The following is a 14985-nucleotide window of genomic DNA, read 5'->3' as shown; positions in this document are numbered from 1 at the left end:
CAAATCAGATGTCTGGCATGCCCAAACCATCTTTTGAGCACATCAGAACCACATTTCAGAAATGCCTGGAGAGGTCGGCCATGCCATGTGCCATGCCATGTGCCAGGTGCACCTGGACCAGCTGACTAACAGGCCTGAACATCTTGTCAGACTTGCCGAACTAGCCTCTGGCCATACCGCAACCATCCACCAGAAACGCCTGAACCACCTGCCTGACACGCTGGAACCAACTGCTGCAAACATGGGAGCCACCACCTGCAAACTCTGGAACGAACCCCAGAGATGCAAGAATTGGGTCCTGAACATGCCGGAAGCACCTGCCGGACATGGTGGGACAACCTGCACGAACTGCCAGAATCACCCACCGAACACAATGGAACCACCTTCCTGACACGCCAGAAGAACCTGTCTGACACGCTGGAACCACCTGCCAGGCACGAGGGAATCACATTTTGGACATGCTGGAACCACCCTAGGACATGCTGCAACAAACCGCCAGAGACGACTGATCTACCTGCTGGGCAGAACTGATCCACCTGTCAACCATGGCTGAACCAGCAGCTGGACACAGCAGAAACACCTCCCTGACACCCCAGAACCACCTTCCTGACAAGCTGGAACCACAGGTCGGATACAGCAGAAGTAGGTGCCGGACGATGCGAATGCACCTGCCAGATATGCCAGAACCAGGTGGCAGACATACCAGAACCACCCTCCAGACATGCCAGAGCTAACTGCCAGACACGCCGGAAGCACCCACCGGACACGCCAGAACCCCCTTTTGAACATAACAGAACCACATGCCAGATACACCTGCCCCACCTGCCAGACATGCCTGAACCACCTGTTGGGTATGCCAGAACCAGGTGCCGGACACACCAGAACCACATGCCGAACAATCTGGAACCGCCTGCCAGACATGCCAAAACAACCTGCCGGACATGCTGAATTCACCTGCCACACATGCTGGAATCATCACCCAAACATGCCAAAACCACCATCTGACATGATGGAATCAGGTCCTGGACACGACATAGCCAGATTCAGGGCACGCCGGAATCACATGCCAGACACGTGGGCACCAACTGCTGGACACCCCGGAAGCACCCACCTGACACGTTGGAACCACCTTCCGGACATACTGGAAACTCATGCCAGACACTCAGGAACCCCCTGCCTGACATGCTGGCACCACCTGAATGACACGCCAGTACTACTGGCAGGGCACGCCAGAACCACCTGCCGGACAAAGATGAACAACCTGCCAGACAAGACTGAACCACCTGCCAGATATCCCTGAATCACTTGACAGATAATCTGGAACCACATGCTGGGCATGCAAGAACCACATGTCAGATATGCCAGTACCAGGTGCCGGACGCCCAAAAACCACCTTCACGACAGGCCTGAACCACCTTCTGGACAGGCCTGAACCACCTGCTGGACATGCGCAACCATCTGTTGACTTGCCAGAACAACCTGCCGGACATGCTAAAATCCCTTCCTGGATACACCAGAACCACGCCATTATATGCCAGAACAACCCAACAGACATCCCGGAATCAACTGCCGGACACTCCAGAAGCACCCACTGGACATGCCGGAGCCACCTTCTGAACATACCGGAATCACATGCCAGATATTCCTGAATCACTTGACAGATAATCTGGAACCACATGCTGGGCATGCGAGAACCACATGTCAGATATGCCAGTACCAGGTGCCGGACGCCCAAAAACCACCTTCACGACAAGCCTGAACCACCTTCTGGACAGGCCTGAACCCACCTGCTGGACACGCATGAACGTCCTGCCAGGCACACTGCAACCACCTGCTTGACTCGCTGGAACCATCAGCCAGATAGGCCAAAATTATCTGCCAGATATGCTGGAACCAGGCCCCTAGATGCCAGAATAACCCAACAGACATGCCAGAACCACCCGCCGGACACACTGGTACCACCACTCAGACAAGCCAGAACCACCCACCAGACATGCTGGAGCTAACTGCCAGACACGCCGAAGCACCCACCGGACATGCCAGAACCACCTTCCGAACATAACAGAACCATATGCCAGATACCCCTGCCCCACCTGCCAGACATGCCAGAACCACCTGTTGGATATGCCTGAACCAGGTGCCAGGTACACTGAAACCACCTGTCGAATATGCCAGAAACAGGCACTGGACAAGGTGGAACCTGGTGTCCTAAGTGCAGAGCCACCTGCTGGACACAACTGAACCACCTGCCAGACTTGAGTGAACCACCTGATGGACACGCTGGAGCCATCTGACAGATACGCCAGAAACAGGTGTCACACACGCTGGAAGCAGGTGCTGCACACGACTGAACCAAGTGACGGAACAGCCTGAACTACCCGCTCAACACACTGTAACCAACTTCAGGATGCACTGGAACCATCTGCTAGACATGCCAGAAGCACCTGCTGAGCATGCTGGAACCAGGTGCCAGACACACTGGAACTGCCTACTGGACATGCCAGAAACACAGGCAAGACACATTTGAAGGACACACCAGACGTGCCAAACCACTTGCCAGAAACACCCGGACCACCTGCCGGACACCCCCAAAGCACCTCCTGAATAGGACCGAATCAGATGCCGGACATGCCCAAACAACATTTCGGACACATAAGAACCACGTTTCAGAAATGTGTGGAACACGGGATGGCCATGCCAGGACCAAGTGCCAGATGCAACTGGACCACCTGACAGACATGCTTGAACAACCTGCCAGACACACTGGAACTACCCACCAGACATACTGGTACCATCCACCAGAAAAACCTGAACTACCTGCCTGACATGCTGGAACCAACTGCTGGGCACGTCAGAACCACCACCCAGACACTCTGGAACCATGCACTGGAGATGCCAGAATCAGGTCCTGGACATGCTGGTACCACCTGCAGGTACTGGCAGAATCAGCTGCCAGACATGGTGGACCACCTTCTGGAAACGCCAGAACCATCTGCTGGACACAACAGAACCACCTTCTTGACACACTGGAACCACCCCTGGATATGCTGCAACCAACCACTGGACATGACTGATCCACTTGCCGGACAGCACTGATCCACCTGGCAAACACGGCTGAACCACCAACCGGACACACCAGAACCACCTGCCTGACACCCTAGAAACACCTGCCTGACATGTCGGAACCACATGTATGATATGGCAGAACCAGGTGCCAGACACTGTAAAACCACCTGCGGGATATGCCAGAAGCAGATGCCGAACACACCACAACAACCTGCTTGACATGCCAGAACCACCTGCCAGACACGCCGAAACAAGCTGCTGGACACACTGAAATCACCTGCTGGATATGCCAGAACCAGGTCCTGAATACACCAGAACAAACTTCTGCACAGACTGGAAAAACCTGGCGTACATGTCGAAATCAACTGCCGGACATGCCAGAACCACCACACAGACATGCCTAAACCACCACCCGACATGATGGAATCAGGTCCCGGACATGCTGTAGCCGCCTGCCAGACACGCTGGAATCACCCACCGGACATGTGGGAAACAACTGCCGGAAACCCCGTAAGCACCCACCAGACACATTGGAACCACCACACAGAAACGCCAGAACCACCAGCCACACACGCTGGAACCAACTGCTGGACACCCTGGCAGCACCCACTGGAAACGCCAGAACCACTTTCCTAATGTAAAAGAACCACTTGCCAGACATACCACAAACACCTGCCAGACACACCGGAACCACCTATTGGATATACCAGAAGCATTTGCCGGACATGGTGGAATCTGGTGCCCTAAGGCCAGAACCACCTGCTGGACATGCCCTAAACACTTGCCAGACTTGCGTGTACCACCAGCCAGACATACCGGAATCACCTGCCAGATACGCTAGAAAAAGGTGTCGCACATGACGAAACCAGGTGCTGGACACGACTGAACCACCTGCCGGACACCCTGGAGCCACCTACTGGATACGCCAGAAACAGGTGTCACACATGCTGGAACCAGGTCTTGGACACGACTGAACCAAGTGACGGACAAGCCTGAACCACCTGACGAATTCATCGTAACCACTTTTAGGATGCACCAGAACCATCTGGTGGACATGCTGGAAGCATCTGCCAAACACACTGGAGCCAGGTGCTAGACACACTGGAACCGCCTGCTGGACATGCCGGAACCCCAGGCCAGACATACTCAAAGGACACGCCGGCCATGCTGAAACACTTCCTGGATACACCCGGACCACCTGCCGGACAACCCCAAAGCACCTCCCGGAGAGGACTGAATCACATGCCAGACACTCCCAAACCATCATTCAGACATGTCAAAACCACATTTCAGAAATGCCTGGACCATGGGACGGCCATGCCTGGACCATCTGCTGGACGCACCTTGACCAGCTGACAGACACACCTGACCCACCGGCCGTACACGCCAGAACCACCTGCTTGACTCGCCAGAACCACCTGCCCGACACGACAGAACCACCTTCTGGACACACTGCAACCACCCCGGGATATGCTGCAACCCACCACCCGACATGACTGATCCACCTGCTGGACAGCACTGATCCACCTGCGAAACACGGCGGAATCACCAGCCTGACACCCCAGAACCAACTGCCAGACATGCCGGAATCACCTCTCACATATGGCAGAATCAGGTACCGGATACCCTGAAACCACCTGCCGAATATGCCAGAACCAGTTGCCAGACATGGTGGAAACACCTGGTGGCCACGTCCAAATCACCTGCTGAATACACCGAAACCATCTGCCGGACACAGCAGAGCCACCTCTTGGACTCGCCGGAACCATCTGCTGGTTATGCCAGAAACAGGTCCAGGGCAGGCCAGAACCAGGTGCTGGACAAGCCTGAAGCAGCTGCCATACATACCAGCCTGGACAACCTGCTGGACCAGCGAGGACCACTTTATGGACATTCCAGAACCACATGCCAGATGTGCTGGAACCAGGTGCCCGACACACCAGAACCACCTGATGGACACGTCTGAACCACCAGCCAGGCTTGAGGGAAACACCTGCCAGACACGCCGGAACCACCTGCCACATACGCCAGAAACAGGTGTTGCACACACAGAAACAAGGTGCCGGACACGACTGAACCACCTGCTGGATATGCCAGAAACAGGTGTTGCACATACCAGAAGCAAGTGCTGGACATGATTGAAGCACCTCCTGAACAAGACTGAACCAGCTGCTGGACATGATTGAACCACCTGCCTGATGTTCCGTAACCACCTTCAGAATGCGCTAGAACCATCTGGTGGACATGCCGGAACCATCTGCCAAACATGCCGGAGCCAGGTGCCAGACACACCCGGACCACCTGCCGGGACCTGATTTTGGTGTCTCCGGCAGGTGTTTGCAGATTGTCCAGGTAGTGGTTCCGATTTTTACAGCGGTTGGTTCCAGAGTGTCTGGGAGGTGGTTCAGGCGTTTCTGGTGGACGCTGGGCGTATGTCCGGCGGGTAGTTCCAGAGTGTCCAGCAGGTTGTTCAGGCGTGTTGGGCAACTGGTTCTGGATTGTCCGTAAAGTGGTTCAGGCTGGTTTAGCAGGTGGTTCATGTGTGTCCGCCAGCTGTTTCAGGCATGTCCAGCACTTGGTTCTGGGCTGTGCTGGACCTGTTACTGGTGTATCCCTCACATGGTTCCGTCATGTCTGGCACATGGTTCTGGCATATTCGGCAGGTGGCTTCAGCGTACCGGGCGCCTGGTTCTGGTGTATCTGACAGTTGGTTCCATGGTGTCTGGCAGGTGGTTCCTGTGTGTCTGGCAGGTGGTTCTGGTACATTCTTAAGGTGGTACCGGCGTGTCCGGCAGGTCGCTGCTGTGTGTACGGGACCTGATGCCATTGTGTCGGATTGGTGCTTTCAGAGTGTCCGGGTGTTGGTCCCAGTGTGTCTGGCAGTTGCTTCCCACATGTCAGGTGGGTGATTCCGGCGTGTCCGGCAGGTGTTTCCCGCGTTTTATGGAAATTGGTTCTGGCGTATCCAGGACGCGGTTCCAGTGTATCTGGCAGGTGATTTTGGCGTGTCCGGCAGGTTGTTCTGACATGTTAGGCTGGTGGTTCCGGCTTGTGTGGCAGGTGTTTGTGGGGTGTCCAGCACCTGGTTCTGGCATCTTCGGCAGGAGGTTTCAGTGTATCTGGCACCTGGTTGTGTCATATCCAACAGGTGGTTCCATGTGTTTGGCAGGTGGTTCCTTGTGTCTGGCATGTGGTTCTGGTACGTTAGGAAGATGGTCCCAGCATGTCCGTTGGGTGTTTCTGGCATGTGCAGGAATTGGTTCTGGAGTGTCAGAGTCATGGTTCCAGTGTGTCCGGCGGGTGGTTCCAGGTGGATCTGGCGTGTCCAGTGGGTGCTTCAGGTGTGTCTGGAGTGTCATTCAGGCATGTCTGTGTGGTGGCTCCAGAGTGTCCAGCGGGTGGTTCCCACGTGTCTGTCGGGTTTTTCCAGCGTCTAAGGGGCCTGGTTCCAGCGTATCCGGCAGGTGATTTTGTCGTGTCCGGCAGGTGGTTCCAGCGAGTCAAGCATGTGGATTTGGCATTTTCGACAGGTGGTTCAGGTCTGTCCGGGAGGTGGTTCCGGTGTGTCCGGCACATGGTTCTGGCATATGTGAGAGGTGGTTCTGGCATGCCCTGCGTGTGATTCCAGAGTGTCCATCAAGTGGTTCTGGCATGTCCGGCAGGTGGTTCAGGTCTGTCCGGGAGGTGGTTCTGGCGTGTCCGGCACATGTGAGAGGTGGTTCCGTCATGCCCTGCGTGTGATTCCAGAGTGTCCATCAAGTGGTTCTGGCATGTCCGGCAGGTGATTTCAGCGTGTGAGTCAGGTGGTTCTGGCATGTCCTACAGGTGCTTCTGGCACGTTCTGGACCTGATTCTTGCATCTGTGGTGGGTGGCTCCATAGTGTCCAGATGATGGTTCTGATGTATCCAAAAGTTGGTTCCGGCCTGTCAGTCAGGTGGTTCTGCTGTGTCTGGAATGTCATTCCCTGTTGTCCTGCATTTCGTTCTGGTATGTATGATGATTTGTTCCGGAGTGTCCAGAATTTGGTTACGTCGTGTCCGGCTTGTGGTTCCGGCATTTTAGTCACATGGTTCCGTCATGTCTGGAACATGATTCTGTCTTGTCTGACCTGTGGTTCCAGCGTGTCCGTTGACTGGATCAGGGTTGTCTGTCGGCTTCTTACTTCCTGTTCAACAGGTGTTTCTGGCATGCCCATGAACTGGTTCCTGTGTGTCTGGCAGGTGGTTCTAGTTTGTCCACCACATTGTTCCAGCACGTTTGGATGGTGGTTGCAGGGGGTCCGGCAGATGGCTCAGGTCTCTCCAGCAGGTGGTTCAGGTTGCCCGGCAGGTGGTTGAGTCGTGTCCAGCAGCTGGTTCTGGCTTATCTGGCAGATAGTGCTGGCGTGCCTGGCAGGTGGTTCTGGACTGTCCACCAAGTGATTCAGGCGTATCGGGCAAGTGCTTCATTCTTCTCTGACAGGTGGTTCAGGCCTGTCCAGAAGGTGGTTCCGGCGTGTCCAGCACCCAGTTCTGGCAATCTGACTGGTGGTTCCAGCGTGCCCAGCATGTAGTTCCAGAGTGTCTGTCAAATGTTTCAGGTGTATCCGGCAGGTGGTTCTGTCTTGTCTGGCAGGTGGTTCAGTTTTGTCTGGCAGGTGGCTCCGGCATGTCTGGCCAATGGTACTGACGTGTCATTCATGTGGTTCCAGTGTGTCCAGCAGGGGGTTCCTGTGTGTCTGGCATGAGTTGCCGGTATGTCTGTAAGGTGGTTCTGACGTGTGCAGTGGGTGCTTCCGGGGTGTCTGGCAGTTAGTTCCCGCATGTCTGGTGGGTGATTTGGCATGTCCAGGAGCTGATTCTGTCATGTCTGGTTGGTGGTATCAATGTTTCCGGGTGGTTGTTCCGGCATGTCCGGCAGGTTTTTCTGGCCTGTCTGGAAGATGATTCTGGAGCATTCTAGACTTGATACCAGCATGACCAGCAGGTGATTCACACAAGTCTGGCAGGTTGTTCAGGCTTGTCCAGCAGGTGGTTCTGGTGTTTCCGGCACCTGGGCCCGGCGTATCCAACATGTGGTTCCAACGTGTCCGGTGTTTGCTTCTGGGGTGTCTGGCAGTGGATTCCTACATTTCCGGTGGGTGACTCCGGCATGTCCGGCAAGTGGCTACAGCGTGTCCGAGACCTGATTGCATCGGGACGGGTTGGTGGTTTCGGCATGTCCAGGTGGTGGTTCCAGCATTTCTGGCAGGTATTTCCAGTCTGTCCGGAATTTGGTTATGGCATATCTGGGACCTGGTCCTGGCACATCTGGCCGGTGATTTCAGTGTGTCCAGCAGGCTGCTGCGGCATGTCTGGCAGGTGATTCTCGCTTTTCTGGCAGGTGGATCTACTGTGTCCGGCACCTGGTTCTGGCATATCCAACATGTGGTTCCAGAGATTCCAGCAGGTGGATCCAGGTGTCAGGCAGGTGATTCCGGCGTGTCCGGCCGCTGGTTCAGCCGTGTTTGGTGGGTGGATCAGTGCTATCCAGCAGGTGGATCAGTCATGTTCGGCGGTTGGTTTCTGCATATCTGGGGGTTGTTCCAGCCTGTCAGTCAGTTGGTTCCGGTGTGTCCAGAAGATGGTTCCATTGTGTCTGGTGAGTGATTTTCCACTTCCTGTATGTGATTCCAGCGTGTCCAGAAGGTGCTTCCGGCCTGTCCGAGACCTGATTCTGGAGTCTCCAATGTCTGGTTCCAGAGTGTCTGGGTGGTGGTTCCGACATGTGTGGCATTTGGTTCTAGCATGTCAGGCAGGTGATTCACTGCCGGGAGCCATCAGCCTATAAGTTAAGCCTCTGCCTTGTGACATGGTCCGGGAGAGAGATGAGGGGATGCACAGTGACACTCAAGGGAATCTACCAGGCTGCCCCTGCAACGTCTCCCTGGTACTTTTGACTTTCCTGCTTCTGCTTACTCTGTTCTACACCTGGCGTTATTTCAGGGGAATTCAGCCCGGCCCTGGGAATGAGAATGATACAATACGATATTCTAGGGAAAGTTCTGGGGAAAAACATCTTCTAGGGAAAGAACATTCTGACCCGTCCTTCGGTCAGGTGAAGCGATGGGAGTGGAGACGGAACAAAGAAATCTGTGGCCCCCACAGATCTCTCTGGGAGGACAGTGGTTGCCACGGCCCTTTGAGTCAGGAGGCCGCTGGGGGTAGCCTTCTTGAAGTACAGAATTACAGAAGCTTGACTCCCCCCGGGCCTGCACACAATCAATTGCTCTTAGGACTATTGTCTACCTTACAATCAATTACTCTTAGGACTATTGTCTACCTTGCAAAAACCCGCTTACGCGAGCCAAAGATATGTCCTGGGACTGTTTCATGAAATCATCCTTGCATACCCTGAGCCCTATATAAATCATACATACACAAAATAAAGTTAGACTTGGACACTAAACTCCTTGTCTCACTGCCTGCTCCCTCGCCGACGCCGTCCATCCCTCAGGAGACCCTGTTCGGCTGGGGCTGGACCCCGGCAGTTCACGTGTTTCTGTTGGATGGTTCCCGTGTGTCCAGTGGGTAGTCCTGGCATGTCCGGCAGGTTGTTCAGGCATGTCTGTCAGCTGGTCCAGGTGCATCAAGCACATGGTCAAGGAATGGCCCTTCTGAGCACCACATATTTCTGAAATGTGGTTCTCATGTGTCCGAAAGGTACGTTGGGCATGTCTGGCAGGTGATTCAGGCCTCTCTGGGCAGGGCATTTGGGTGTCAGGCAGGTGGTCCAGGTTGGTCTGGCATGTGGTTCCTGCATGTCTGGCATGTCGTTCCAGTATGTCTGGCCAATGGTTCCGGCGTGTCCAGCAGGTGGTTCTGGAGTGTCCAGTACCTGGCTCTGGCATGCTGTGCAGGTGATTCCAGCATGTCCAACTGATGGTTCCAGTGCATGCTGAATGAGATTATGGCACGTCAGGCAGTTGGTCCTGTCGTGCCCACCAGGTGGATCAGGCTGGTCAGTCAGGTGGTTCAGTCGTGTTCAGCGCCTGGTTCTGGCATGTCTGACACCTGTATTTGGCATATCAGGCAGGTGGCCGCAGCGTGTCTGGCAGGTGGTTCATGCAAGGCTGTCAGGGGGTTCAGGCTTTTCCAGCATGTGTTTCAGTCATGTCCAGCACCTGGTTCTGGCAGGCACGACAAATGTTTCTGGTGTATAAGGCAGGTGGATCCATCGTGTCTGGAAGGTCTTCAGTCGTGTCTGGCACCTGGGTTCAGCATGTGCAAAAACTGTTTCGGGCATATCCAGCATGTGGCTCCAGCAAGTCCAGCAGGTGGTTCACACTAGGATGTGAGGTGGTTCAGGAGTGTCCAGCAGGTGGTACTTGTGTGTCATGCATCTGGTTCCAGCATGCCCGCAATGTGCATCTGGAATGTCGGAATCACCACACACACACACGCCAGAACGACCCATCACACGTGCCAGAAACTACTGCTGGGCACGCAAGAAGCACCCACTGGAAATGACGGAACCACCTTCCGAACGTACCAGAATCACATGCCGGACACACATTAGCCAACTGCCAGGCACGCCAGAACCACCTGTTGGATCAGCTTGAACCAGGCGCCGGATACACTGAGACCACCTGACGAATACGCCAGAACCAGGTGCTGGATACAGTGGAACCTGGTGCCCTAAGGCCAGAACCACCTGCTGGACAGGCCGGAACCACCTGCCGGACTTGTGTGAACCACCTGCCGGACACGCCGGGATCACCTGCCAGATAGGCTAGGAAATGTGTCTCCCATGCAGAAACCAGGTGCCGGACATGAGTGAACCACCTGCCGGACATGCGGGAGCCATCTAACCGATATGCCGGAAACAGTTGTCGCACACACCGGAACCCTGTGCTGCACACGACCGAACAAAGTGACGGACGAGCCCGAACCACCTGCTGGACGTGACTGAACTACCTACCGGACATGCCAGAACCAGCTGCCGGATATGCCAGAAGCAGGTGTTGAACGTGCCAGGAGCAGGTGCTGGACGCGACTGAACCACCTGCTGAGCCAGACTGAACCAGCTGCTGGACATGATTGAACCACCTGCCGCATATTCCATAACCACCTTCAGGATGCACCAGAAACATCTGGAGAACATGACCCAACCACCTGCCGAACACGCTGGAGCCAGGTGCCACACACACCCGGACCACCTGCCAGACCCCCCAAAGCACCTCCTGGAAACGCCTGAACCACCTGCCTGACATGCTGGAACCAACTGCCGGACACATCAGAACCACCACAAGGACACTCTGGAACCACCCACTGGAGACAGTAGAATAAGGTCCTGGCACGCCGCAAGCACCTGCCGCACATGCTGGAACCAGATGCGGGACCGCCAATACTGGGTTGGTGGTTTCAGCGTGTCCGTCTGGTGGTTCCAGCGTGTCCGGCAGGTTTTTACAGGACCTGGTTCTGGCATATGCGGCCGGTCATTGGGGCACGTCCCGCAGATTGCTCCAGCGTGTCAGGCAGGTGGTTCTGGCTTGTCCGGCAGGTGGTTCTGGCATATCTGAGAGGCGGTTCTGGCGTGTCCGGCATGTGATTCCAAAGTGTCCGTCAATTGGCTCTGGCCTATCCAGCAGGTGATTTTGGCATGTGAGTCCGGTGGTTCTGGCGTGTCCTGCAGGTGCTTCTGGCGCTTTCTAGACCTGATTCTCGCATCTGCATTGCGTGGTCCAGAGTGTCCCGATGATGGTTCCAACGTGTCCGCCAGTTGGTTCCAGCGTGTCAGGCAGCTGGTTCCGTTAGGTCTGGCAGATGGTTCCGGGGTATCATCCAGGTGATTTGGACATTTCCTGTGGGTTGTCCAGACGTGTCAGTCAGATAGTTTCAGGGAATCAGGCACCTGGTTCTGGCGTATCCATTAGGTGGTCCTGGTATGTCTGGTAGTTGATTCCGACGTGTGCAGCACATGGTTCTGGCGTATCCAGCAGGGGATTTCCAAGTGTCCAGCAGGTGGTTCCAGCATGTCCAGCACCTGGTTCTGGCATCTCTAGCAGGTGATTCAGTCGGTCCGGCACCTGGTTTTGGTGTGTGTGATACTGTTTCTGGTGTATCCATCAGGTGCTTCTCACTAGAATGGCAGAGGGTTCAGGCATGTCCAGCAGTTGGTTGTGGCGTGTCAGGCACATGGTTCCGGTGTGCAGGGCATGTGTTTCCGGATTGTCCGTCAAGTGTTTCAGGCTGTTCTAGCAGGTGGTTCAAGTGTGTCCGGCAGCTGTTTCAGGTGTGTCCGGCACCTGGTTCTGGCCTGTGCTGGACCTGTTTCTGGTGTATCCATCGCATGGTTCTGGTGTGTCCGGCACATGGATCTGGCATATTCAGCGTGTGGCTTCAGTGTACCAGGCACCTGGTTCTGGTGTTTCTGACAGTTGGTTCCTGTGTGTCTGGCATGTGGTTCCAGTACGTTCTGAAGGTGGTTCCCGCGTGTCCGGCAGCTGGCTACCGTGTGTCTGGGACCTGATTCCATCGTGTGCTGTTGGTACTTTCAGAGGGTCCAGGTGTTTGTTCCGGCATGTCTGGCAGTTGGTTCCCACATATGCAGTGGGTGATTCCGGCATGTCCGGCAGGTTATGCCAGCCTTTTCCGGAAATTGGTTGTGGCATATCCAGGACCTGGTTCCTCTGTATCCGGCAGGTGATTTTGGAGTGTCCGGCAGGTTGTTGTAGTGTGTTGGGCTAGTGGTTCCGGCTTGTGTGGCAGGTGTTTGTGGCTTGTCTGGCACCTGGTTCTGGTTATTCGGCAGGTGGTTTCAGGGTATCTGTCACGTGGTTGCGGCATATCCAACAGGTGGTTCCGAAGTGTCTGGCATGTGGTTCTGGTATGTTCGGAAGATGGTTCTGGTGTGTGCTTTCGGTGCTTCTGGCATTTCCGGGAGTTGGTTCTGGTGTGTCAGAGTCATGGTTCCAGTGTCTCCGGCTGGTTGTTCCAGGTGGTTCTGGCGTGTCCAGTGGGTGTTTCCAGTGTGTCTGGCAGGTTGTTCTGGCGTGTCTGTGTGGTGGTTCCAGAGTGTCCAACGAGTGGTTCTGGTATGTCTCTCACTTTTTTCTGGCGTACAATGGGCCTGGTTCCAGGGTATCTGGCAGGTGATTTTGGTGTGTCTGGCAGGTCGTTCTAGCCAGTCAAGCAGGTGGTTCCAGTATGTTCGGCAGGTGGTTCAGGCGTGTCCAGCAGGTGGTTCATGTCTTTTGGGGAGGTGTTTCCAGCATGTGTCACACGTGATGCTGGCATATCTGAGAGGTGGTTCTGTCATTCCCGGCATGTGATTCTGGAGTGTCCATCAAGTGGTTCTGGCATATCCAGCAGGTGATTTCAGCATGTGAAACAGGTGGTTCTGGTGTGTCCTGCAGGTGCTTCCTGTGAGTTTTGGACCTGATTCTCGAGTCTGAGGTGGGTGGTTCCAGAGTATTCAGATGATGGTTCCAACGTGCCCGACAGTTGGTTCCAGCATCTCAGGCAGGGCGGGTCACACAGGTTCAGCAGGTGGTTCTGGCGTGTGCCACAGGTTCCTGCACACCCAGAAGGTGGTTTCAGCGTGTCTGGCAGATGGTTCAGTCTCGTCCGGCAGGTGGATCAGTCGTGTGGGGCACCTGGTTCCGGCGTGTGCTGTGCCTGTTTCTGGCATATACGGCAGGTGGTTCCCTTATGTCTGGCACATGGTTACAGGGTATCATGCTGATGATTTACACGCGTCCTGTGGTTTTTCCAGGCATATCGGACACCTGGTTCTGGTATGTCTGGCAGGTACTTTCAGCGAATCAGGCAGCTGGTTCCGATATAGCAAAAAGGTGATCCCGGTGTGTCTGGCAGGTGATTCCGGCGTGTCTGGTAGCTGATTCCGGCAAGTGTAGCACGTGGTTCCAGCATATCCGGCAGGTGATTTCAAATTGTCCGGCAGGTGGTTCCAGTGTGTGCGGCAGCTGGTTCTGGCGTGTCTTGCAGGTGGTTCAGTCGTGTCCGGCACCTGGTTTTGGCGTGTGCGACACCTGTTTCTGGTGTATCTGGCAGGTGATTCTCACTAGACAGGCAGGTAGTTCAGGCATGTCACGCATGTGGTTCTGGCATGTTGGGCACCTGGTTCTGGTGTGCCTGGCATGTGGTTCTGGATTGTCCGTCAAGTGGTTCAGGCTGGTCTAGCAGGTGGCTCTTGTGTGTCCAGAAGCTGTTTCAGGCGTGTCTGGCACCTGGTTCTGACCTGTGCTGGACCTGTTTCTGGTGTATCCATGACATGGTTCCGGCGTGTCCGGCACATGGTTCTGGCATATTTGGCATGTGGCTCTAGGGTACCAGGCGCCTGGTTCCGGCATATCTGACAGTTGGTTCCCTGGTGTCTGGCAGGTGGTTCCTGTGTGTCTGGCATGTGGTTCTGGTAGGTTCGGAAGATGGTTATGGCATGTCTGTTGGGTGCTTCTGGCATGTCCGGGAGCTGGTTCTGGCATGTCAGAGTCATGGTTCCACTGTGTCTGGTGGGGGGTTCCAGGTGGTTCTGGTGTGTCCGGTGGGTGGTTCCAGCATGTCTGTCAGGCTTTTCCGGCGTCTAAGTGGTCTGGTCCCAGCATATCTGGCAGGTGGTTCAGGCGTGTCCAGCAGGTGGTTCAGGTCTATCCGGGAGGTAGTTCGGCTTGTCCACCACATGGCTCCGGCATATCTGAGAGGTGGTTCAGGCATGCCTGGTATGTGCTTCTGGAGTGTCCATCAAGTGGTTCTGGCATAGCTGGCAGGTGATTTTGGCATGTGAGTCAGGAGGTTCTGGCATGTCTTGCAGGTGCTTCTGGTGCATTCTGGACTTGATTCTCGCATCTGTGGTGGGTAGTTCTAGAGTGCCCAGATGATGGTCCTTACATGTCTGACAGCTGGTTCCAGCTCGTCAGGCAGGTGCGTCACACATGTCCG

The sequence above is a fragment of the Equus caballus genome, chromosome 15 (genome assembly GCF_041296265.1).
Source record: "Equus caballus isolate H_3958 breed thoroughbred chromosome 15, TB-T2T, whole genome shotgun sequence".
NCBI lineage: Eukaryota > Metazoa > Chordata > Mammalia > Perissodactyla > Equidae > Equus > Equus caballus.
The sequence above is the reverse complement of the archived record's forward strand: the minus strand, read 5'-3'. Positions refer to the sequence as shown.